Below are 24,313 nucleotides of genomic sequence, written 5' to 3' on the forward strand. Positions count from 1 at the left end.
ATCAGGCATCAGCTGAGGGCTGCCCCTGGCATGGTGGTAATTCCCTGGCATTTCTGGCCAGCTGAATGGGCGGGCAGAGCAGGCTTTTGTGGCTAGAGACACCCTCAGGCGGAGATGCAGGGAGTTAGGACCACATGCCAATGTCATGGTAAGACTGAGGGGACGGATGCTTATTTCCACTGCGCTGCTCATTTGCTATTCACGGAACTCTGCCTTACAGTGTTAATTATATTTTACCATTTAATAACACTTCCAAAAAACTCCTCCCTGTGATATCCAAAGCCCTCTGCCATGTAGCCCCAACCTCCCCTTTGTGGCAGGGATCGTGTAACAGAGGGCTTGAGATGGCAGGCCCTGCAGTGTGCACTCTCTGGGTTTGAATCCAGGTTTGAAACTGGGTTTGAAGTGGTTCTACCACCTCCTAGCTGTGTGGTTGTAGACAAGTCAGTTACTTAACCTCTTCAGGCTTCAGTTTCTTTATCTGAACATGAGGATGCTAGGAACACAGTGTCGCGAGGATGAAATGAGTTAATTGATGAAATTCATTTCAACGGGACCCTAGCATTCAGGAGGCCCAAGGTAAGGGGTAGCTATTACTATCGCGTCTGGGTTTGCCTGCTTCTCAACAGAGACCACATAGGCTGTTCTTCTCAGCTAAACACAGTCTTGGCCAGCCACGGGCTGCATCCATGTCTCCACACATGCCGAGGATGTCTTCCCGCATTACATGGAAACTTCCATCCATCCTTCAAGGCTTCAGCCACACGGACCGGACATGCCACGCTCCTTCCTTCCTCTGAGCCCAGGTACCTGCTATTCCCTCCATCTGCAAGGTTCTCTCCCACCCTCTTCACCAGACTAAGTCCTCAAGCTTCAGCCATTTCCTCAGGCAAACCTTCCCTGACCACCCTCATCCCCAGACGCTCACATTCCCTGTCGTATCCTTGATACTTCCCCTTCTTGGAACTTCTCCCAGTCTTCCTCTGACGACTAGGTAACTGGATGTTTCATATCCATTTCTTCAGCAAGGATGTGAGCTCCCCGGAAGAGGGACTGGGTCTGTCTTATTCACCACTTGTGGCAAATACAGAGGACTGTCTTGTGAGACATGCAGCTAGGGTTCTGGAGAGGTTTTTGGTTTTCATCAATTGGGGAACTCAGCAAGTCTCATGCTGACTCATGTGCACGTGACGACAGGCATCCGTTTTGTTGGGTGGGTTGTGGCAGAGGCATTGCGGTCCAACAGCCAAGGCGGTGGCTTTCTGACCACGGTCCACATCACGACAGAGAGTTGGCAGCCTGCTCCTGCAGTGTGGTTTGGGGAGCTCCTGAAAGCTCTGTCTAGAACTTGTTTCCATAGCCCTGCCAAACAGTGTGCAATGATTACTTTTCAGCTCAAATTAGCAAAAGTGGATTCCATTCTCTGCAGCTGATCCCAGAGCTCTGAATCTCAGATGGTGCCTGGTATGTAGTTGGTGCTCAATATAATGAAATAAATGGTTGAGAGAATCAAGAACTCTTCACCCTGAAATCTGAAGACTGTCCTCTACATGTGCTTCAGAAAGTTCAAGTCCATCCGAAAGCCCTTGGACCCTTCGGTTCCTCTGTTCTCCTCTCACCATGACAGAGTCAGCATTTACCTGAATGGCGTCTTGATTTATTTTGCTCGAGTTGAATTAGTGGGAACCCCTGGCCTTTGCAGCCCTGAATCAGCTACGGAAGCATCTGTCCTTAATCTTGAGAGATGTTTAAGAGCTCAGAAGTGGACACAGTGTCAGCTATTCCGGTGGGGGGGATGCCCCTGGCTTAGTCAGGGGCATTGGGGGTGTGATTCCCAGGCTTGTCAGATAATACTGATGATGCTCCCCACGTCTCCCTCCTAACTGCACCCCCACCCCCGCCCCCGTAGCTGACTTCATCAGGAAGACAGTGTGGTCTGCCAATGTCTGGTCTCCACCTGGGCCTTCGCGTGGCCGAAGACCTTGCCCACTTCTACCCCAGCAGGGGCCTGGCCAGACCGCACCTGGATCTCAGCCTCCGGAGCTGTGGTGGGGCCATCCTGCTCCAAGAAGATGCCAGTCCCAGCGCCAGCACCCTCCACCCAGGGACTCTCTGTTCAGGAAGCCAGCTCTGGTGGGGCAAGAGTGAGAGTGGCGACTATCTTTGAAGATGTGAGAAGGCACTGCATTGAGAGGCTCTGCCCCTGACAGTGGACTTGCCCTACCTGTAACCCACCCACAGAGGCCCAGATGCTGAGATGGCCTTGAACTGAGCCACCCTCCCTGGGCACGTTCTTCTCACCATCTGCTATGCCCAAATGGCCAAACCATCAGACAGATGCCTTTGGGCACAAAGTAAGGGGAAGTACCTCAATTGACATGAACTGAACGCTCCTCCCCTCCTAACACAGTAGGACAGAGTCTCCCGTATATCCCCAGGGAGGAGGGGTCGCAGGCAAGGCTGGACCAGGTGATGACAGGTGTGCTGGCTGGAATCCCTCAGCTTGGGCAAGGCACCCCGATGCATGCAGGTGAATAAAAAGTGATTGATATTTGTTAGTACTTTCAGTGTGCTGCCTGTGAATTAGATCAGGGGCCACAGGAAAATCTGGGCAAGTTGTGTGATGCTTGCCACTGTCTTTTGGGAATGTCAAGTTCAAATTAGCAAATGAAATCCCGGGTTATAGATCCAGGGATCTAGCGGGGGCTGAGACCGGGATGGGGTGGGGAGACTGGTGGGGTGGGGTGTGCTTGGTTCCTTTAGAAGGACTTCAATCGAGGAAACACCATCCTGTTGGTATTAGTGGTTGGGGAAGGGTTTGTCCCTTGGTGGGGAACAGCTGTAGCACATGCCAGGCCATGATTAACAGGACAGGGCACTGCACTTGGCATTTGCCATATACCCAGGTGGCATGTTCCAAACATTTAACAACCGGAAGGGCACAGGCTCTGACCAATTAGGACCGACGCTGGTCCCTGTGCTGTGGATGTTACCTGCTTACATGCTGGTTTGTGCGGAGGTCCATGGTCCCGGGAAGGGGGTGGGGTGTGTCTGGGGAAGTCTGAGTTGATGAGAAGAACTGGGGCGGGGGAGGTGGGGAATTGGAGGCTGTAGTTATCTGCCACCCAGTCTTAAAATATGTCGAGTCAAATAGCTAGACCATCGGTACCTGTGAGTACTAAGTATGTCTGGGCTGTTGCTGATGCGAGACCACCCCACACAAGGGCCTGCTGGGACACTGAGACTTGGGCGAGCTGTAGAGGAGGGTGGGGGTGAGCCCTGCCTGGGCCATGAGGAATGGGGGGCTCGACCTCTAGGCTCAGCTCCAGACCTCACCCTGGAGTCGGCAGGAGCCTAGCCTGGCAAAATAATTGCAGCCATCTCCCCAGCAGCTAGCAGGGTTTGTGGAACGTTCGGAGTTTCCACCCGGATACTAAAGAGCCCAGTGAGTTCGGCCTTGCTGCCTCCTCCCCACCCTGGCCTCAAGGAGCCACTGGCTCTTTCTGCCCGAGTCTTGGAGCTCCTGGACGTCCCACTGTCCTGGGTCTCTGGGGCCTTGGCTGGGCTGGGCCACTCCCCAACTTCTGCCCTCCTTTTCCCAGGGGACTGACTGGCTCCAGTTCCGGCCCCGGGCTATCCTCCTCCTGCCCCTCTGATCTGGTCGCTTTTGAACACTGCAGCCTGTTCAGAATGGGCCTGGCATTCTGCCCTCGCCTCTGCTCTGTCTGTTGTGACTCACCAGGACTTCCCAGGGTGGAGCTGCTGTTCTGGGTGAGACATTTCCCCAGCCGTGTCCCTCCTTCTCCAGGGAACCCCGTGGCCAGGCATTTGAACTTTCCACAAGCCATTTGAACTATCAGGTTGATGGGTTTTGAAGCCCTGGCTTGGTTGGTTCAAGCAACTGGCCCCTGCTTGTGGAAAGGCTCTTGGGTGGCGAACACCTTGGGGGAACTCTTGGTGTCCCATATGGGGCATGTCGCATCACCTGGAGAGTTGAGCCAGGTCTCGTGGATCACTGAAAACAAAACGATTCTAGGGGCTCTTTCCAATACTCTGAGCTTTGAACCCCAGACTCGGGCTCAATGTCTTTGCAGTCTCTAAGGACAGTGCCCTAGACACCGCAGCACAATAGAGAACAGACTTCCCTGCTCCTACGACATACATTTCCTCGTCACATTTTACTATTTCTGAAATCAGGATGCCATCATTTCCATCTGATATATTCTTGCCTGCCTGCCTTGCCTCCTTTCTTCCCTTTCTTTTCTTAATATCTTATGAATGAGGAAATGCGGACTTACAGATGGATAGATCCACTGATCGTGGACCCCCTTTACTGGGGGGATGGCCACCGGCACTATCTGGAAGCCCACATTTCTTCCTGCGGGTATTTAGCCCGGCTCCTAGCACACAATAGGTACTCAGTAAATATGTAAGTGATGAATGAATGAATAATTAGATGTTAATATCGTCACTCCCCATAGGGTAGGGGTGGAATTTAACAGACATCCTTCAGGATTGCAATAGGTACCTTCTTTTCAAAAACTGGAAGGCAGGCAGTCCTCAGGGGGAGGAGGGGGTGTTATCACCCCAAAGAGCACTGTAAGTTGGATTTGCTTCACATGTACTCACTGGTGGGGGGTGGGGGGCAGCAGGCTGAGGGGACAGCAGCCACTAGAGGAATCTCTTCTCGTGGGATGCAGAGACGCAAGAGGCCGAGGGGAGCCTGGTCGTGCCTGTCAGGGCCCTGTCCCCTCTGCCTCCTTCAATGGGCCAAAGCACGTCGTAGGGTCAAATCCAGACTCAAAGGGTAGGGAATATATTGGGGAATATGAGGAGAATACTTTGGCCCTTTAGTGAGAGGCGCTGCAAAGACGCATGGTGAAGGGTATGCCTAAAGGGAGAGGTGAGGAATTGGGACCAATATTGCAATCTACCCACAAGGCACTGTTTTGACCATCTACTGCCTACCTCACAGTACCAGCATCTGCCCCCAAGGTCACAGCCCAGAGGGAAGTGGAACAGGACACACATCTGGAGCCTTGCGTGGTGCCCAGTACGCTGCTATAAGGGGCAACCTGGGACTTGGAACCCAGGTCACCTGGCTCCCAGGCCTGGGATTCTTCTGACACATCACGCTGCCTCCTCTACACAAGTTCATCACACGCTGAGGCAGCTTGTCAAACCCAGACAAGTCCTGTGGCTATTTTTTCCGCTGACTTTTCACCAGGGGGACGCCAGCCAAACAGAGCGGGTGTCACGGGCCTGACGGGTGTCAGGCCTGGTGTGTGAAGAACGTCCGGACGCGTTATCCATCCTCCCTCATCCCCCAAACACTTATCTCATTACGGAGGGGGTGAGCGCGCGGTGGCGGGGGGCGGGGGGGGGCGGTTTGCGGAGGGAGGGAGGCAGTCTGGAAGTGTTTATTCTCTTACAGGAGTGAGACTCTCTCCTAATTAGTAGGTGATTCTGCGAGATGAAGCCCAGGTGGGGAATCAAGATGGGGGTCTGGAGTGGTACTCCAGGCGCCCCTGATTACCCAAATCCCCAGCTGGGGTGAGGACCCCTCACGTGGGGCGGGAAAGCGGGGGAATATTAGTTTCCGATACAACGAGAGACCAGAGAATAATTCGACGAGGCCGTGTCGAACAAGCAGAGAGAGAAAAGCTCTTTGAGTGCAACAAGGAGCGGGGTTTTAAAATTTCATTTGCACAGCGGCAGGTCTTGCCAATTGGATTCTTTCCAGAAAGCAATCTGCTAAGTCTGACAGTCGGAAGAAATGCCGGGCTGCTGAGCGAGGAGAGGCTGGGTTTTTTTAAGGGTTTATTTTTCATCCAGGTCCTTTGTGAGCAATGGCTTTTTTTTTTTTTTAATGCCATTTTAAAAGAAAAAGACATGCAGCGATCCTCTTTGTGAGGCGGGAAAGGGCTTCCCTGACCATCTGGGCCTCAGAGGGACTCAGGGAGAGGCGGCCTTTGTGCGGGGGCAGTCAATGCCCGCGCGGCCGCCGTTTATCTTTGCTGCCACTCACACCAGGCTGGCCTCGCTGCTGGCTGGCCCAGGGCACACGCAGCAGCTCGGAGCCATCCTCCAGGTCCTTATCTGTGTCACGCGCAGGAGGCCGGGGGTGGGGGTGGGGTGGGGGTCTCTCTGAGCCCACCCAGAGGTCCATTGTGTTGGCTGCATGGAGCGCCGATCCACACTGTAGAAATGTGTTTGCTCAGCCCCATTCTTCAGGGCACAGCATCCTCTCTCTCTTTCTCTCATTCTGTCTCTGCCTCTCTTCTCTTCCTTGCATTCATCCCCCTTCTGCCAGTGGGGCTGGGGGCTTTGGGGCGAGCACGGATTCCTGGCCGAGGCCAGCTGTTCCGAGAGCATTTCTTTGCACACGCACGCGCACACCCTCCCAGCCCTGCCTGTCAGCCGGGCTCCGGAGCCCGAGCAATCTTTTTATAGAAATGCTGAGGTGACGCGGCTGTCTTGTGGCAGGTCCTTGCCTGAGCGCCGGGGCTGTTTTGTCCTCGGAAAATTGCACTCCGGCAATGCCGGGCCAAGGAAACTCAGGCAGACTCTGTTCCCCCAGGGGAACAGGTTTGGCAGAGAGAGCGTTTTAGCTGTGCAGGGGCTTGGGCTATTTGGGGGCTGCTTTGGGGTGTCCGTTTTTAGAGCTTCCAGGGCTCACTTTCCCACACAAGATCATTTGATCCTCACAATAAGCCTATGATACAGGGTGTGGATCCTTCCCGATTCCTAGATGAGTAAACTGAGGCACAGACAAGTCACTGGCCTGATTTTACCAGCAGGGAAATTGCATAAGAGTGAAGTAAATTGCCTACACCTCATTCATTTCCATTCCAACGCACGAGATTTAAGGATACGCCACCTATGTCCTTGTAGACAGCTCTTAACCAGCTCAACATCTGTTGCTTTAAAACCGAGCTGACCTTACCTCACTGACATGTCATGAGGTCCCTGACAGCAAAGCTGCTTTATACAAAAAAGGCAAAATCTTGGGGGCCCAATGTCCCAAGTAACCGTGGCCACTAAGACCAATATAGGCGTTTGAGATTAAGTCAGGAGGAGACAGGGGCTAGGAGCGCGGGGTTGTAGATAGAAACAGGACTGGAGGAATCTAGCCCTTTCTTCCTGCTTAGGACAATGCTTGTGGTAATGAGAAGATGGGAAGGACAAAAATTGGGGGGGGGGGGGTGATGGGGAGTATTGGTAGGGCCATCCCTTTGGGTATCTGTCATGGATGGTTGGAAGTGTCTAGAATTGCTCAAAATTTAAAATCCAGCCTTGGAGAAACATGCCAGTTGTAAGTTTCTGCTTTAGGTGGGCATGGACCTTGGAAGAGCCAGCCATCTAATTCTGTCTCTTCAAGGGCACGGCCCTGCATCTGGAAGCTTTTGGCTCAGGGAGGTGGCTCAGGGCTGTTCTGGGCACCAAAGGATGAGGTGCTATAGCGCCCCCAAGCCTGGCTCAGGTAGGGGCTTCTGGACCAGGGCTCACAGCATCAGCCCTGTTAGTTGCCACAGAACTGAAATGCTTCTGCATCCATTGTCCTAAGTGCCCCCTCCCCGCTGGCTGCCCTGACACAGCCCAAGGCCCCAGGGCTGAGGCTAGCGCTCATTTGGAATCGCGGAGGCCCGGGCTTGTCCCAGTAGTTAAATATTTTGGATGTCACCCCTGTGGAGCCCTGCAGCTCTCTCCCACAACCGGCGTGGGTTTTTGCTCCCACCCACCCAAAGCCTCTGAGCTCAGAAATGCCAAGCGCTCAGCGAATTCAGGTTAAGCTGGCCTTGCTGTGTTCTCTGAGCCGCGCTGCCCGGAGAATAATAGCAGCTCCCAGGATGTCAGGAAAACAGCCCCTGTTGATTTTCCAGCCCTTGAATAGCAGCTTCGTGGAAAATGTTTCTGATTTATGCAGAGGCTCTCCCCTAGCCCCGGCCCCCGAGAGGCCGGTGTAATGCTTCTTTTCATGTGGCAGGATCGGATATGACCAGCGTGGGTTCTTTCTGTCAGATATTACGAGTGGTTATTACCGAGGCAGCCCAGCTGCCGTGCAGGGCTCGGCCCTCGCTCGGGGTCTGGTGAGGCGCCGCTGTCGTATCTGAATTTCTTCATCTACAAGATCTGAATCCAATCTAGTGGCTGCGAGCCTGTTTGTGTAGCGGGAAGGGAGGAGGGAGGTGAGGGGAATGGGGTGGGGGAGGCCCATGTGAGGTCGCCCATCCTTCCGGGAGGCTTTGCTGGTTAATGAAATCTCTGATTTGTTGGCTGGGGGAGGCCCCCTTTCGCTGACGTTGAACAGCTGATGGGGACATCGGCGTGTCAGGATGCCAAATGGTGACAGTTTGGACCTCCACCAACGGAACAGAGTATTTTCCACCCTGATTGCCTCCAGTTCAAATGACAGTGGGCTTATTTGAATCAGGTAGATCTGGGAAACAATCAGAGAGAAAAGCAGAGGCAGCCTTCAGCGCTGTGTGCGCACGTGTGTATGTGGTAGTGGGCCATCATTTATAATTCCACATTTATAGAATTCGCAGGGCTGCATGTGTTCTTAAGCTTTATTTGAATCTTGATGCTCTATAGGCAGGCCAATTATTTCTCCCCCGAGCAATGCAGGCCCCCGCCCAGGCTCTGCTGCACAGCTCTGCACAGGAGGACTATTTCTCCAGCCAGGAGCCCACCTTCCCCTGGCCTCTCCCTAGTCCTGTGCACCCTGAGCCTAGGCTAGGAGTCCTTGGTTCTTTGACTCCCTTCCGGAAGGCACTGGGGAGAATATTACCAAAAATAAAGTCCCCCAAACACATGCTGCTGTCTGAGAGGGCAGGCACATTTGGCTGCTTCAGCTGTGGTTTTGAGAGAGAGGAGTAGGAAGGATCCGGCCCTGCCTCATCTCCTCACCTATGGAGACACCCCCCCCCAACCCCCAAGGCCAGGCAAGGGTGGGAAGTGTGCTGCTGTGGGGGAAGGGAAGGCGCCTTCAGCCAGGTGAGCCTTTCTGCTTGGATTTATTTCAAGTGAAAATCCATGGCTTTCCTCCTGGGTTAACACCAGCCCCAAACACACATCAGACTGTGCGCTGATAAGTTGATCAGTTGAAACAACTCATTGCTCTGTCAGCCCAAGGCAGCCTCGCCCTGAGCCCTCCGGGGCTGGCCCTGCAGGCAGGCCCTGTGCCAAGAAGGGTGAGGGGGTGGGGAGGGAGGTCTGGGTGGGATGCGGGCAGCTGTGCTCCAGCCTTTTCCCAGGTGCTGGGGAAGTCAGATACTTTGCCTGGAGGGTTGCTAACCGTGCGTGGGATGGGGAGGGGGTCTGGGAGGACAGGTGCAGGTGGGTCTGTTTTCTTCCTGAATGCTGGGACTCTTACAGCTCCAGGAAAGCTCTATAGGGGCGGGCGCAGGAATCCCTGAGACACAGTCAGAGTGCTTTCTCTGGTGGCATGGCCAGAATTAACCACTTCTCTCCCAAGTCTAGTTTTCATTCATTCATCCCGTTTTTGATCACTGCTTGTGTAACCAGCACTGAGCAGATGTCCTTGAGGAGCTCAAGATGGGCGAGTGGATGCCGAGGAGAGTGAGTACAGACCCCAAGGCTGGGCATCAAGTGTCAGATCTCGTCTGGGGGATGGGGAGGTGCGTGTGGGTGGGGGAAGTGCATTCCTCAGTGAAAAAAGGGACAGTCACTCTAATTATAATGGACACGCTGATTTAAACTTTTATTCACTCCCACCACACCGATACACACATGCACGCAAGCATGCTCTCAGCACACACAGCAGGGAGGCAGCATCCTGGGGGCTCTACCTTTAGCTACAGCTGGAGTCTTTCTGTTGTAGATTCTGCTTTTTCTGACCTAGTCTCACATCTGATGCCACACAGTATACTGCTCTATCACACAGCCCAGTGACCTATAGTCTGTGGCCAAGGGACTGTTCTCAAGGTTTCCAAGGTCTGTGATGTTAGATACAGTTGCCCTCTGGTCTCATAAGAACCTGATGACTGTTCCTTCTGGGGTGCTGTCCAGGTCGAGTTCCCCAGGAAGCAGGCTCTGGTTGGAGATTTGCATGTGCAGAGCTGTTGGACAAGTGCTCTTGGGAACAGCATCTGTAATGGAGTACAGGCGGTAGCATGGGGCAGAGGAGAAATTAAATTGTGTGCGACATGATTGCACCAGAGACTCTGCTGATCCCACGGGGAGCTCTGGGACCAGGAGAGCCCTGCAGAGTTGTTCTGAAATTGAAGCAAGAAGGCAGGGACTTTATACCCCAGCATTCACTGATTATTGGTAGCTGGCTACCCATGGGGAGAGGTAAGTGACCTCGGGTGAAACCAACGCCATTGGCCAGGGGACTTCCAAGAGGGGACTCGGCTGAGAGAGTGCAAGCCTCAGCTGGGAAGGGGGGATATGGGGGGTGCCTCATAGAATCCCTCGTAGATATCTCCACAGAGTTTGCTGCTGTAGCTCAAGACCTCCAGGTGGTGGAGGGAGGACCCACACTGGCCTTCCAGGCCACAGCAGGCTGGGAGATGCTCGCTCATGTCCCAGCCCCAGGTCCCTGAGTCACCTTTAGTACTCCCAGTCACACACATACACGGACGTGTACCCGGAGTGTTCGTCACATATCTGGCTTTGATTAAGCTTTTTTTCCGCTCTTTTTTTTTTTTTCCCCTAGGAATAGGTTTTATTTTTTTAGAATAGTTTTAAGTTTATAGCACAATTGAGAGGAAGGCACAGAGATTTCCCATATCCCCCCTGCACCCCCAGCACACAGCCTCCCCCATGGTCAACGTCCTCCCTCAGAGTGATCCATTTGTTATAATCAATGAACCTACATTAGTACATCACGATCACCCAACGTCCATAGTTTACATTAAGGTTCACTCTTGGTGTCGTACACTCTGTGAGTTTGGACATATGACGTGTATCCATCACTGTATGATTTGGCGTGGCTTCTTATGCTGCAGCTATCCTGTGGGGAGATTTTATCCTGCGTAGCCATTTTTCTCAGGATGAGACAAGCACAGCAGACTTGAATCCAGTTTATAACCTGAAGTTGAATCCAACTGAGTCCAGCTGAAATCAGCTAAATTGCAGCTGACCTGCAGATCTATGAGTGAGAAAAACAGATGTTTACTGTTATAAGTGACTCAGCTTTGGGTGTTTGTTGTTGTTGTTATGCAGGAGTATCATGATGAGAGCTGACTAATACATTAACCCTGCCTGTTCTTTAGAATAATTGGGGAGTTTTAAAATATCCCTATTCTCAGGCATTACCCCCAGAGGTTCTGATTGAATTGGTCTGGGATGGGGCCCAGGCATTGGTGATTTTTCAAAGCTCCCCGGGGAATTCCAAGGTGCAGCCAGGGTTGAGAACCACGGATCTAGGCCAACAAAGGCATAGCAGCCCGTACCTATATATAATATTCACCAGGGTGGCCTAAGCAAAGTGATAAAGCCTTTAATACACAACCTCTTATTTTAGTGCACCTTCTGCCTTTTTACTATCACTTTTTACTATTGTGCCCCTCCCCCAACAGTGTGACCTCTTTTTTCCTTTAGACACTCTTCTCTTCACTGTCCTTTACACCTTAGTGTGAATTCAGAAAAAGGAGTTGCCTCCCCTGGGTTTATTTGCAATTCAGGCTTCATCGCTGGGTTGTGACATACAAGAATCATCTCCTGTGAAAAGATTTGTGGGTAAAATTGGGCAGAAGAACAGAAGAGTTTTGGGGGAACCAGCAATTATCCCAAATCCCTCCCACCCCAGGAAACTGACCTTCTGCTGGAGCAGAGAGGGGTGGGCTGCAATTGGAGGTCAGGCCCCGAGACAGAGGCGCAGCAGGCCTGTGACTCCCAGAGCACTGAAGACTAAAGAGTTTATTGAGCTCTTTCTAATGCACAGAAATGGGTGGGATGCAGCCGGGTTGATGGCCTGCTCGCCCGAGTCTGCGAATGTTAGGGGAATGCAGCGCTGTTCTGAGTGGTCACTGACACGATGTCTGCTTCCCAAGTCCACAGGCATCCCAACCTCCTGGACCACAAACCAACCCTGAGACACGCTAGGGCAGGCTCCTCCACTAGGTTTGGGGCCCCAAAGTCCCCTCCCTGGCCATTCCCTTGCCCCTCTTATTGCTCCTCGCGGCCAGACACCCATCCTTCACAGCCTCTGACCCCGATGAGCTGATCTTGCTCCCTTTTTCAGGCAATTGAGCTTGATTATCTACAACTCGGTCCAGACCTTTAAATCACAAAAATCCCTTTATACGCGGGCTTCGGGGAGGCCCACAGGGGCCTGGTGGCTCCCCACGTTTCATCCTTAAACACAAAAGGCCAATTCTTATCCAGCCTGGTGGGACTTCATGCCTCAGTGCTGACTCACACTCCCAAAGGGAGCCCGACAGATTCCCTTGTCCTTCTCTAAACACAGTAAAGGTGAAAATTCAAGTTTAAGCTCCAACAGGACGTTCTGTTACAACCTCTTTTCCTGAAGGTTACCATGTTACCGGAGACGTCAGTGGCGTGTAAGATGCAGTAACAAGCACTGTTTTCATTACATATCTAATATCTTCCATGAGGATTGGTGCAAATGACAACAGCATTTGGGGTGAGCGCTGTGATGTATGTCCCGGGGCCCCTTTAGTGAAGGACTGTTTGACCCAGCTGCTGAGAGTAGTACTGAGTCTTCTGCATCTTCAGGGACTGCCTCAGAGAGAGGCACCCTCGGTCACAACTCTTCCTGGGGCAGCTCATGTCCAACGACGAATCAATATGATACTGTAAACGCCTGGCCATTTCAGCCCAATGAGGGACAACTCGGAAGGTCATTCTAGTTTCAGAGTTCCCCGTGGAGCCAAGGTCTTGGCTCTCTTTTGCTGACAGTGCCCTGGGTCCCCTCACTTTTTGATGAGTTTGTGATGAATTCACATCCTCTTTCCTTCCATTTCTCCTCATCTCCTGGCCTGCTCCAAAAGGTTCTTGGTCCACTGTCCCTTGAAGAAAGATGCCCCATCCTCGGCTTCCTGGGATTGCCCGCCAGGTACCAATGCGCTGCAATCCCTGCTTACCATTTGCGACAACTGTTCATAGAACTTGAGGACACCAGTTTCCTGTTGTCAGCGGGAAATTCCCCCACTTCCTTTTATATGGATACATTCTGGTCTCCAGCGTTAGAAAGAGGGCATGTGTCATGCTGGAAATAATTCTTGATAGCTAGTGGTCTCAGAAATGACTAAACACACTCACAATCACCGGATGATGATAATAGTAATTATTATTATTATAACAAAACATTGTGCACTATTTATTTTACATAGTTGTTTACCTTTCTCTTTATGGAACTTGGAATCAGTTTATTAGCAAATAAGAAAATGTACTGGCTTGAGCTTTGCCTCTTATATCTTCCCCTGTAAGAAGACTCCTTCCAAGCACTGAAATGGTTGAAAACATGCAGCAGGAGGGAGCACCTAGAGGGGCAGCCAAGGGGAGGCCCGGGTCACCGTCCCCCAGACCCCTGGAAGTTGGTTTTGCTGAGCTCCACCATTTATTTTGTAACTCTAGTGGATGTTTGTGCTTTTGTCTCCCCTATATCTGGTAATAGCATCATTTGAGAAATTCACTGTGATGGTTAATAGTAGGTGCCAATTTGGCTGGGTCACGGTATGCCCAGACATGCGGTCAAACATTATTCTGGATGTTTCTGTAAGCGTGTTTTGGAATAAGATTGACATTTACATTGGTGGACTTTGAATAAAAGCGATCACCCTCCCTAATGTAGGTGGGCCTCATCCTATCAGTTAAGGCCTGAGTGGAAGAAAAGGTGGGCTTCTCCTAAGCAAGAGGGAACTCTGCCAGCAGGTGGCCTTTGGACTTGAACTGCACCACTAGTTCTTTGGAGGTCTCCAGCGTGCCGGCCCACCCTGCAGATTTTGGACTTGCCAGCCTCCATAATCGTATGAGCCAATTCCTTAAAATAAAATCTCTCTCTTCCCCTCTCTATACACACATTGGCTCTGCTTCTCTAGAGAATCCTGACTCATACGCAAACTCCCTCCCGTTTCAGTGCACGGACTTTGCTGGGGCAGCTGCTCACACTCTTAGCTCTAGGGGCGGGCACAGGTCCCAGGCTTGAGCCATTAGCAGAAGCCAACCACTAGCCACACAGTGATTTGTCCACAGAGACATGCAACACAAGCCTGGCCAACGAGACCTGATTCTAAGACATTGGTTGAAACTATTTGAAAAGAGAAGCTCTCTTTCTGCTGCAATTTCTAAAGCAGTAGGATGTAAGCCTGGAGTTGCCAATGGGGTGTCTTTACCTCCACTCCAGAGAAGCTTTCCTGAAGATGAAGTCAACGTAAAGGGGGGCAGAACCAATAAATGGGAACATAGAGAATGAGTACTAATGACGTCATTTGAACACCTAGATCCAGCCATGCCTGAAACTAACTACCTCTGGACTTTTTAGTTACATGAAGCATTCAATTCACTGTTTTAAGGTAGTTTGAATTGAGTTTCCATGACTTTCCAACCAAAGGAATCCTAATTGAGCCAATAACTCAGAGGCTTTTTTGCCTAATGTGTGTGGCTGAGTCGGTCAGCCCCATCAGGGTAAAAGTACACAGTGAGATGATAATGGAACACCCCTTGTTGTTTGATGGTACATCCTGGGAAGTTGATGCTGTGTGCATGGTTAATTAAGGAGGCCTTGCAATGCTGGAGCCCCGTATGATGCCCTGTGACATTGGTAGCCCACAATGAACCACAGCTTCCAGTACTTATGTCCTTGTGTAGTCCTTTGCCATACTGATCCTGCAGACTTAGCCATGTGACTTGCTTTGACCAGAGGGACATTAGCAAGCATCATGCAATCGGAGGCTTAATAAGTACTTCTACATTGGAGTTTGTCCCCTTGGAATGCTCCCATTTGGTACTTGGTAGCCACGTTGTGAGGAAGCCCAAGCCAGTGTGTGGAGAGGGCATGAGGAGGAGAACCATGGCAACCCTGCTAACAGCCAGTGCCAACCAACACGACTGTGAGTGGGGCCATCTTGGACGCTGCGTGCCCTGGTTAAAAAACCTCCAGATGTCTGCAGCTGCATGAGTAACCTCAGCTAACAGAAGGTCCACCCAGTCAACTCACAGAGTCTTGAGAGAAATAATCAGTCATGGTTGTTGTAAGCCACTAAGTTTTGGGATGATTTGTTATGCAGTGACAGATGACTAAACATCCTCCAAAGCGAGTGCTGACAAGAGCACGAGTGAGGATAAGTGACCAAGAGCTCCGCTGGGGTGGGTGACCTGTGCCTCACCCTCAAGGGTCAATGGTTGGAGCAATAGAGCTTGGGGGTGGATGTTGTGTACACGTTAAAGCTGACTTGGGCTCCAGTTTGGTGAAGTGGCAGCAAGGCTGGTGAAGCTCCCCAGCACTTTGCACCACCCTTCAGGGCTTGTGTTTCCCTACCGCCCAGGTTACTGAAGCATGAAGGTGCTGGTCTTGGTGGTCTCAGAGTTTCAGCAACAGTGGTTCTTGTTTCTTCTTGTGAGGACATGAGAGGCGGTGGTCTTCCTGCCTCCAGACCTAGAGGTGCAAGCTTGGGGTGTTGGGAACTACAGGGAAAGCATATAGCATTAGGGACCTCCCACGTCATTATTTGAGATAGAAAAATGGCCCCTCCGAAGGCCAAGCCGTCGAAGGGGCTGGACACTGTGACATTTTCAAAGCCCCTAATATCTATTTTGGTGTTTTTCTGTTAAGTAGGAACAAATGAACAAACAAGCCCCAGGATATGAGTTGATAAGGAATTGAGTTGGTGAGGACTGTGAGGGGAGGATTTTGAGAATGGAGAGGAGAAATCTTAGGTCATTAAGTCTCTTAGCTAATAATATTAATTTCTCAAAGCGACAGAGTTCTTCCTAGGTGCCAAGCACGTGTTAAGTGTTTCACGAGCCTCCTCCCTGTCAATCCCCATCATGATTTCTCTGAGGAAGGGTCTGTTATTGCTCCAGTTTTACAGGTAGGTCAACTTGAAAGTTAAGTGATTTAGGTGGGGTTTCTCCCCGAATCAGACCCTAAGCTGAGATTCGAGCACCAGTGGTAAATAAAAAGTGGTACTTCCAGAAGGCACCAGAAAGAAGTGGAGGTGGGGGGGGGGCCAGAGCAGGAATGGACAGATTAGTGCTGTGGGCAACTGGAACCAGTCCTCCTGGGGGACTCTGGGAGACGATAGAACACGCCTCAGAGTTGTTCCACCCAAGGGCAAGGGAGCCAGGGTATTTGTTCTCTAACTCCTGACCTGGTTGGCTGAAGACTGCTCCCCGGAGTCTCAACTTTTTTGGCACCTCAGTCCTGCCCTGTGGAAAGTGGCATTTGCTCCTGCAGCCAGAGAAAGCCCTCAGGCTTCTCGCCGGTTCTTGCAAGTAAGCAACTGCCAGCTTGCCTGGGAATAGCGAGTGCTGGGTGCATGCAAGCAGGCCATTGGCAGCATCTGCCACGTTCAGTACTTGCCCAGGGTCACAGCCAGGGGAAGTGGTGAAGCTGCGATCTGAGCCCAGTCAGCCTGACTCCAAGTGTGTGCCCTTCCTTGACCTCTCGGTAGAAAAGAGCAGGCCTACAGACAGCACCTTTTCCTGACAACCCATTTTAAATGGTGTTAAAATAATTCACTCCAATCAAGGCAAAGCCACAGCTTCCACACCTTGAAAGAACCCCAGCAAGTCTGTAAAATAAATACATCGTGACACATCCCTGAACTGTTGCTGTTTTAGAAAAATGCTCCCAGCAGACGCCGACCTGCTTTTTGGGAGGCCCTCAGAGGCCGGTGCTGCCCTGGGCCGGTTGCATCCCCCCTGAGAGGGCGTGACTGGCCACCGTCCAGGGCGGGGAGTGAGATCAAAGGCCCTGTGCACTTTCTCACTTTTGAGGGCTTGGCGAGCTGTGCCATTATAAATGCCTTTAGTGGCTGTGGCAGGCCAAAGGTACAAACACATCGTGGTACATCCATCCCAGCTGCCGGGCCACGTTGCCTCTGGTCGGCCCAGATTTCCATGATGGGTTGGGTCCCCAGTGTTGCCTCCAGAGCCCCAAGACAGGAAAACAGGCTAGGAGGTTGGCAGCACGAAAAGCAGAATCCAGCCACTGAGGGAGGCAGGGCGGTGATGGCGAGGCGAGTGTGCCCGTGGGTCTCTGGTGTTTGCGGGAGAAAACCTTGGGCCTCGGGAAAGCACGAACCCCATGGAGGCAGAGGAGATTAACTCCGCTCCTCTGGAGAGAGCCTTGCAAATCCAGCCTCAGGCTATAAGTGATCTCTCAAAACTGCCTGGGAGCGCTGGGCCCCAGTGGGCCGGGCTTGAGACTGGAGAACCACTGTGCTGCAGTGGAGAGTTTGAGCCCAGCAGCCTCGGGGACACTCAGGGCCGGAGGAGTAGCAGGACCTCGAAGATGCTGGCAGGGAGCGCGGAGAGCATGTAACTCAACTTTGATTCTTAGAAACGGAAATTCGGCTGCCTGACTCCTGGCTGTTTGGCGGTGGGGCTGGGAATTCAAAACGGCAGGCAGAGAGGGGTGGGCTGAGCAGAAGGCAGGGGTGGCTTCTACCCCCATCCTTCTCTATAAGATAACTCAGCCTTATTTTTCCTGTCTCTGCCGTCCCTCCTGCCTCGCAGTCATCAGTTTCCACAGTGCGTGAATTTCCGAGCAGGTAGGGAATGCCTCACCCATCTCTCTGGAAATACATGTGCTTTGAACCTATCTCATCAGTATGGTGAAGAAACAGAGAGCAGGTCTAATCTATCGGCGTGTTTTTCAAATTACCAGATTGATTTACCGGAGACGCCTCCCCAGGAATTTGACTTCCCTGCAAGGTCTTTGCAAGCTCTAAACGTGTTCTCTGAAAAAAGCCCGGCCAAATCCACACAGATTTGGGGGAACCAGGTCCCTCTAATCAGGGCACAGAGCTTATTTGTTTTCTAATGGAATCTGAATAGAATTTAACGCACAGCCATTCCATGTGGAGTGCTTTCATATTTTTAATTAACAAATTAGGAGCTATTTTGTTCCCCTTTGAACAGCAGTCATGTGGGCCTGGTTCCTTTTCGGCCAATTTAGTCAACTTGGATGATTTTAATTACAACAGTCACGAGCACCAGAAATTCCTGCCTCTGACAGCTTCGCGACCTGGTCCATTGACTCTCATTTAAAAGCAAGTTTTCCCAGAACAGAGATCTCCGAGGGCGCCGGTGGGTGTCGGGAGAGGGGGCCCGGGGACTGTGCCCTTGGGCACAGGCAGAGAAGAACGTCATTTTCCATTTTTGAGAGCCATTAGTCCTGATTACAAGGTTGCCAGTTCTCTCCGGCCCTGGCTTGACATTTTTAAGAAGCAGCAGCCCCTCACAGGAAGCGCTGGTGAAACGCATGGATATGTAAGAAAACGGTCCCAGCTCTCAAGCTTCCTCCCGGCCCTGCCATCCTTTCCTCAGGAACATGTCCTCGGTCCCACGCTTCTTAAACTTGAACATGCACATGAAACCCCTGGGGACCTCGTTCACACACAGATTCTGACTCAGTTGGCTTGAGGTGGGGCCTGAGATGCTGCATTTTCAGCAAGCAAGCCAGTGCTCCTGGTCCATGGACCATATTTTGAGAGGTGAGGCTTTGGCTGGCGTATCCATTTCTGGGGGCGGGGGGGGGTTCCCAGAATCTAGAAGGGGGGCGGTTGCCTGAAATGCACTCACAGGAAGGGCAGGCACGGTGGCAACCAGGATTGGGTGTGGGAAGACACATGGAAGGGAGTCTTTGCTGCAGTCACGGTATCTTCTTGGGGCTGCTGCAGCACCAGAGACACCCCCACTCCCATGCCCTGGTCCCCCTCAACACACTCCCCATCAAGGGGGTTGCCTGAGCCCTCGAGGCAACGCCAGTGGCCTTGGCTGACCATCACAGAGCAGTCAACCGTGTGTGTGAAGGTCTGATGATTGGGCTGGTTGAGTAGGGGTGTCTGGGGGAGGTCAGGAACTTGGTGGGGGTTGATGAAGCCAGCCAAACCACTTTGGAGGCAGAGACAGTCCATTCTGGAAACCAATCTGTCCCCCAGCCCTCCTCGTGCTGGCAGAATGGAGGCTGAATTAGCAAAGCAGAGAGAACCCGGGAACACAATGTTCCCTGAGAGGTTGCAATCAAAAGGGTCCCAGCCCCCCACCCCCTGCTGAGAATTCTGTGAATTTATGATGTGTCGACAGTTTGAGCCCCAGCACATAGCAGTCTGATGGGCTACAATTAGGAGTGTGTGCTAAGCCCCTCCCGATTCCTCCATCATGTATTCATGGAATTTATGTGGTATCAGCAAAGTGAGCTATGTGCACATTTGGGGCAGGAATTTTAGAACTATGATGTAATCATCCTCAGAGAGGTGGCCATGAGAGAAGAAAAGAATAACAGTAGAGATGAATTAAAAATCTCAAGCCTGTTTGGATCTGGATTCAAAACAATGCGTCATGATTATTTTCATGACATTTCTGAGACAACTGGAAACTCGAACACTGTGTATTTGATGGCATTAAGGAATTTTTGTTAATTTGGGGGTGCGATAATGGAATGATGGCGACGTTAAACAGAGAGTCCTTATCTTTAGGGATGTGTGCTGAAATATTGATGGATGAAATGATATGATGTCTGGGGTTTGCTTTAAAATAATATAGGGACAGGAGAAGTGGATGAGGGTGTGAAAGAAGATTGATAGTGAATTAGTAATTGCGGGAGCTGTGCGATGGGTACATGGGGCTTTATTATGTGAGTCTATCTATTTTTGTATGTTTCAAGTTCTCCACATGAAAGTGAAAAAAATTCTAACTCACTTCATGCATTTTGCTGATACCACATAAATGCCATGAATACACGATGGGGGTGGGGGGAGATCTCCAAGATTGTGTAAAAGACATTGCTCTCATCTTCCCTATGCTCTGGGCTGGAAAAGGGGAGAAAAATGATCAGAACACGATGAGCCGATTCACTCACACCTCGGTAATGTACTGCAAAGGAAATGAATGAGACTTCGCTTTTGAAGACAGTGTGGGGGCTTAGATTTTTACTCTGTCTGGGGAGAAAACACTAGTCTATTCTGGAATATGTCTCCAAAGCTCTGAATTAGTTCATCCGTCTCTCTCTGTGGATTTCCTTCTGGATTTTCAAATGAATAGAATCTTGGGAGTCATCTTATTGATTTGTTTGACCTTTATCCCCACCCATGGCTGGTAGACCAGCTGCCCTCAGCAGACTGCAAGACTGACCTTGAGAGTGTTAGAGGGGAGTCTCTGAATTGGGAAGGTGGGCTGCACCGTGTCCATCATGGCCAAAGCAATCCAAGGTCAAAATTTTAATTTAGCCTCAAACTGAGTTGTCCAGGGGGTGCTGAGGAAAAGGACCACCATGTGACTAGATGGGATGACCGTGTGACTAGGTGGAGTGGAACAAAGTGGGGTGGGAGCAGGGAAGAGGCATGGGTTTCAATAATTCTTGCTCAGGGTCACCTAAGTTTCCAACAATGTCATTGTTAGCAAAAATTAGCCTGGTTTGGTTTTAAGTATAACCACAGATAAACGTCACTGAGCATTTGCTATGAATCTAGCCCTGGGCTACCACTTTATGAGCACCTCTGTTGTAAGTATTGTTCCCATTTTCCAGATGAAGAAACTGTGGCTTAGAGAAATTAAGCCATTCTCTAAGACATATAACTAGTAACATTCAGGATCAGGGCCTGGACTAGGGTAAGGCAAGTGAAGACTTAGGGCACAAAATGTAAAGAGACCCTCACTTTACTCACTTTAGAGAGCGCTGATCCTTAAATTTTGCACCCAGTCACCTTGTTTGCCCCCTCCTGACTCTGGCCCTGGTCACGATTCAAACCCAGGTCCGTACAACTTCCGCATCTACATCCCTGAATGAACGCCCAGGGATTTTTCTTCTTTAGTATGGGATCAATTGGGTGGGGTAGGTAGGGAGTTATGACTGAAAGAGCAAGAACTTGAACCTGAAATTGAGTGGGATAAAAAGGAAGGAGGGGAAAATAACCCCTTTGTACTCCATTGTGACAGACTCATCCTTGAACTTGACATTTTAGGATCATAGTTTTTATCGTAGGGCTTTGTTCTCTCTCTATGCAATTGTACCTTGCCCGTCCTATACGTCTGGGTACTGGAAGTCCGAAATTTTTCCACCTGAGCCTGTGCAGCCCAGAGTCTCTGCAGTAGAACCAGGGATAGACTTCCTTGAGGCCTTCACCTCAAACTTCTAGTAATTAGTATCACTTGCACTATGGTCAGTCCTGGTAGACAGGAACTTCCTTACTCTTTCAGGGCATTTTAATATTAGACAAAGACCTTTGCCAAGGCCTTTTGCCCTGTACACTGATGGTGGGGATATAAATTGGTTCAACCCCTTTGGAAGGCTGTTTAACAATATCTACTGAAGCTAGCCCTAAGCCAACCACCCAGCAATTCCATTTTCAGGTATGTGCGCAAAATGTTCACAGTAGCTTTATTCATAATGGCCCCAGACTGGAAACCACCCAGATGTCCATCAATATGAGGGTGGAGAAATAAACTGTAGAATACTACACGGCACTGAAAAAGAAGGACCAGGGATGAATCTCACAGTTAAAAAATTGCTGAGCAAAGAAGCCAGACACAAGAGAGGTAAGAATGTATGATTTATTCCATTAATATGAAGTTCAAAACCAAGCAAAACTAATCTATGGTAATAAGAATCATAACAATGGTTACCTTTGGATGGTTATTGATCAGGAATGGGTGCAAGGGTGTTTTCTTGGCTACTCGTGATGCTGTAGCTCAATTTTTGCATTAAAAAATACATTAGTTTTATCTCTTTTTCGTTTGGCAGAATATTTAAATTGCCTCCTCGATAGCTCAAGGTTCTTGCGTGCAAACAACAGAGTCCACTCTAAATTGCTTAAGCAGAAAAGGATTTATTATGAGATACTAAGTAGCTCATGAATCCCTAGGAAGTCCAAGGACCCAGTCTTGGATGCTTCAGATTCAGGGCAACGCAGATAGGACAACTTAGCAGGAAACACCCAACCACAGTGTTCTAGCTGAAGCATCCCTGACCCCTCTGCCTACAGCTTAGCCCCTTTGACCCTCAGCACTGGGTGCCGGAAGCTCTGCGTCAGCTGTCCCAAACTGGATGTCTCTGCCACAATTCTTGCCAGAAGAACTGATGTCCCTGCATGAGACCGATGCCTCACATTCCTCACATTTGCGTCCATATCTTATTGAGTGTGACTGGTGGTACTTAAGTCACGTGCCTGACCCCTGACTAGGGAGAATCCTGGGGGTTGTAGTTTTTAGTTTTGGGGCCCTATAATGGCAGAAGGCAAGCTAAGGGCATTAGAATGGGTATAAAGTGAGCCACTCACACTTCTCTTTTGCCTTTTTCTTTTTCACAGGGCACCGGGCAGTCAGCACTAAGGAAGTGATATGGCAAAGTCCTTGTCCCTGGTGGGGAGGCTGGATGCCCTTTTTCTATGCTTCTTGTCCACGTTTAGCCCTGCACGACTCTCTCCCATGCCCTGAAGCAGGCCCTGGTTGGCTTCAGATGAATTTCCTCACACGGTTGGCTAGGAAAGACCAAAAGTCACTGATTTGGAAAACACAGCAGAACCACAGGCCAAATTTCACCCACAAGAGAGAAATAAGAATAACATCCAGGATACCTCAGGGGAATTTCCGTGAGTATGCTATTTTCTTATTTCCTGAAAAATTCAGAGCATTTTTTTCGAACTTAGAAACTATATTTGACAATCCCAGCTGATTTTTGCCAATGCAAGAAGATGGATAGATGTATATGCTTTAACATGTTTCTTAGGGAATGGACTGTATGCATGTGGAACCATCTCAAGAAGCCCTTTGGGGTAGAAGCTGAATTGAGTGGGAAAATTACTCTTCAAGAAAAGAGGAGAAGAATCTGTCTGCATCCGAGGGGGAGCTGGTTTCAGGGATAAGGAAGTATGGAGAGAGAACCAGATGGCACTGACCAAGGCTGCGTGATGTAAAGTCATCAAGAACTTTACTGAACTCATGAATTCTTTGGTGAGAATGAATGGCTTGGGGACTCTAGGATTATGATTCTGAAGAAGTAAAGGATACTTGGCATCTGTATTTTTTTTTCTGCCATGCAGCTTGTGGGATCTTATTTCCCCAACCAGGGATTGAACCTGAGCCCTTGGCAGTGAAAGAGCAGAGTCCTAACCACTGGACTGCCAGGGAATTCTTGCCATCTGTATTTTTAACAAACCCTCTTTATAATCATGATGCAGTTGGTTTGGGGAACTAGTGGTGTGGAGGTCCTGTAAGAAAAATATTGACAGTATTAGAATTCCTGTTAGGCTCACTTGCTTCTAAGATGACCCCAAGTGTTATTTACTTCCCCTCCAAGCAGGTTTTCAAGAGGCACTCACGTCTCACATTTTGTTCATGCCTTCCCAACCTTCCTCCCCACAGTAACAGATTGTAAAGAATGGAGGGCTCTGCAGAAATTGTTTCCAGAAAACAGATGTTTTCCCAGTGTGATATAAGAATTTGGGGGGCTGCAAGTAATAGGTTAGCAAACTAAATGTGGTTTAAATAATGAGAATGTCTAACAAGAGGTCTGGCTTCAGGGTTGGTTAATTCAGCTTTTTTAGATGGGTTATTAAGAACTGAAGATCTTCCCATCCTTCTCCACCACCCTCAGAATATTGCATTTAAGTTTTCAGTGTGTCTACTCATGATCACAAAATGGTTGCCACAGCTCCAGGCATCATATTCTTACCCAATCATGTCCAAGGCAGAGCATAAAGAGGAGCTCCTCATTTCATACAATTTTCAACCACGGAGAAGCATCTTTTGCAGAAGCTGCCCAAAAGCCTCCCCTTCAGGTACTGCAGGGTTATATGGCCATGATATAGCCACAAGGGAGCCTGGGGAAGTGAATATCTGGTAGTTTCAGTCTTTTGGGGTAGGAAGGCTTTGACAGGAAGAGAGAAGTAGGAGAGAAAAAGCTGTTGGAGAGCATCTGCCATAGCTACTTCTCCCAGTAGCGATGAAGTGTTTTCAACTGTTTTTAATGTTTGTGTTTCCCTGTCTTCCTGAACAGAGATACTGAACCACCCCACTTTTCATGTGGCTTCAACATAGAGCTGAGAAAAGAGAATACCTAACATATTAGTGAATTTGTGCTTCTCTGCTGACTGGCTGTGAGGTCTTTGATAAGTCACACCCTCACCTCCTGTTCTGTGAGATGAAGACCTTTCCAGCT

This window comes from Hippopotamus amphibius, chromosome X (genome assembly GCF_030028045.1).
Source record: "Hippopotamus amphibius kiboko isolate mHipAmp2 chromosome X, mHipAmp2.hap2, whole genome shotgun sequence".
Taxonomy (NCBI): Eukaryota; Metazoa; Chordata; class Mammalia; order Artiodactyla; family Hippopotamidae; genus Hippopotamus; species Hippopotamus amphibius.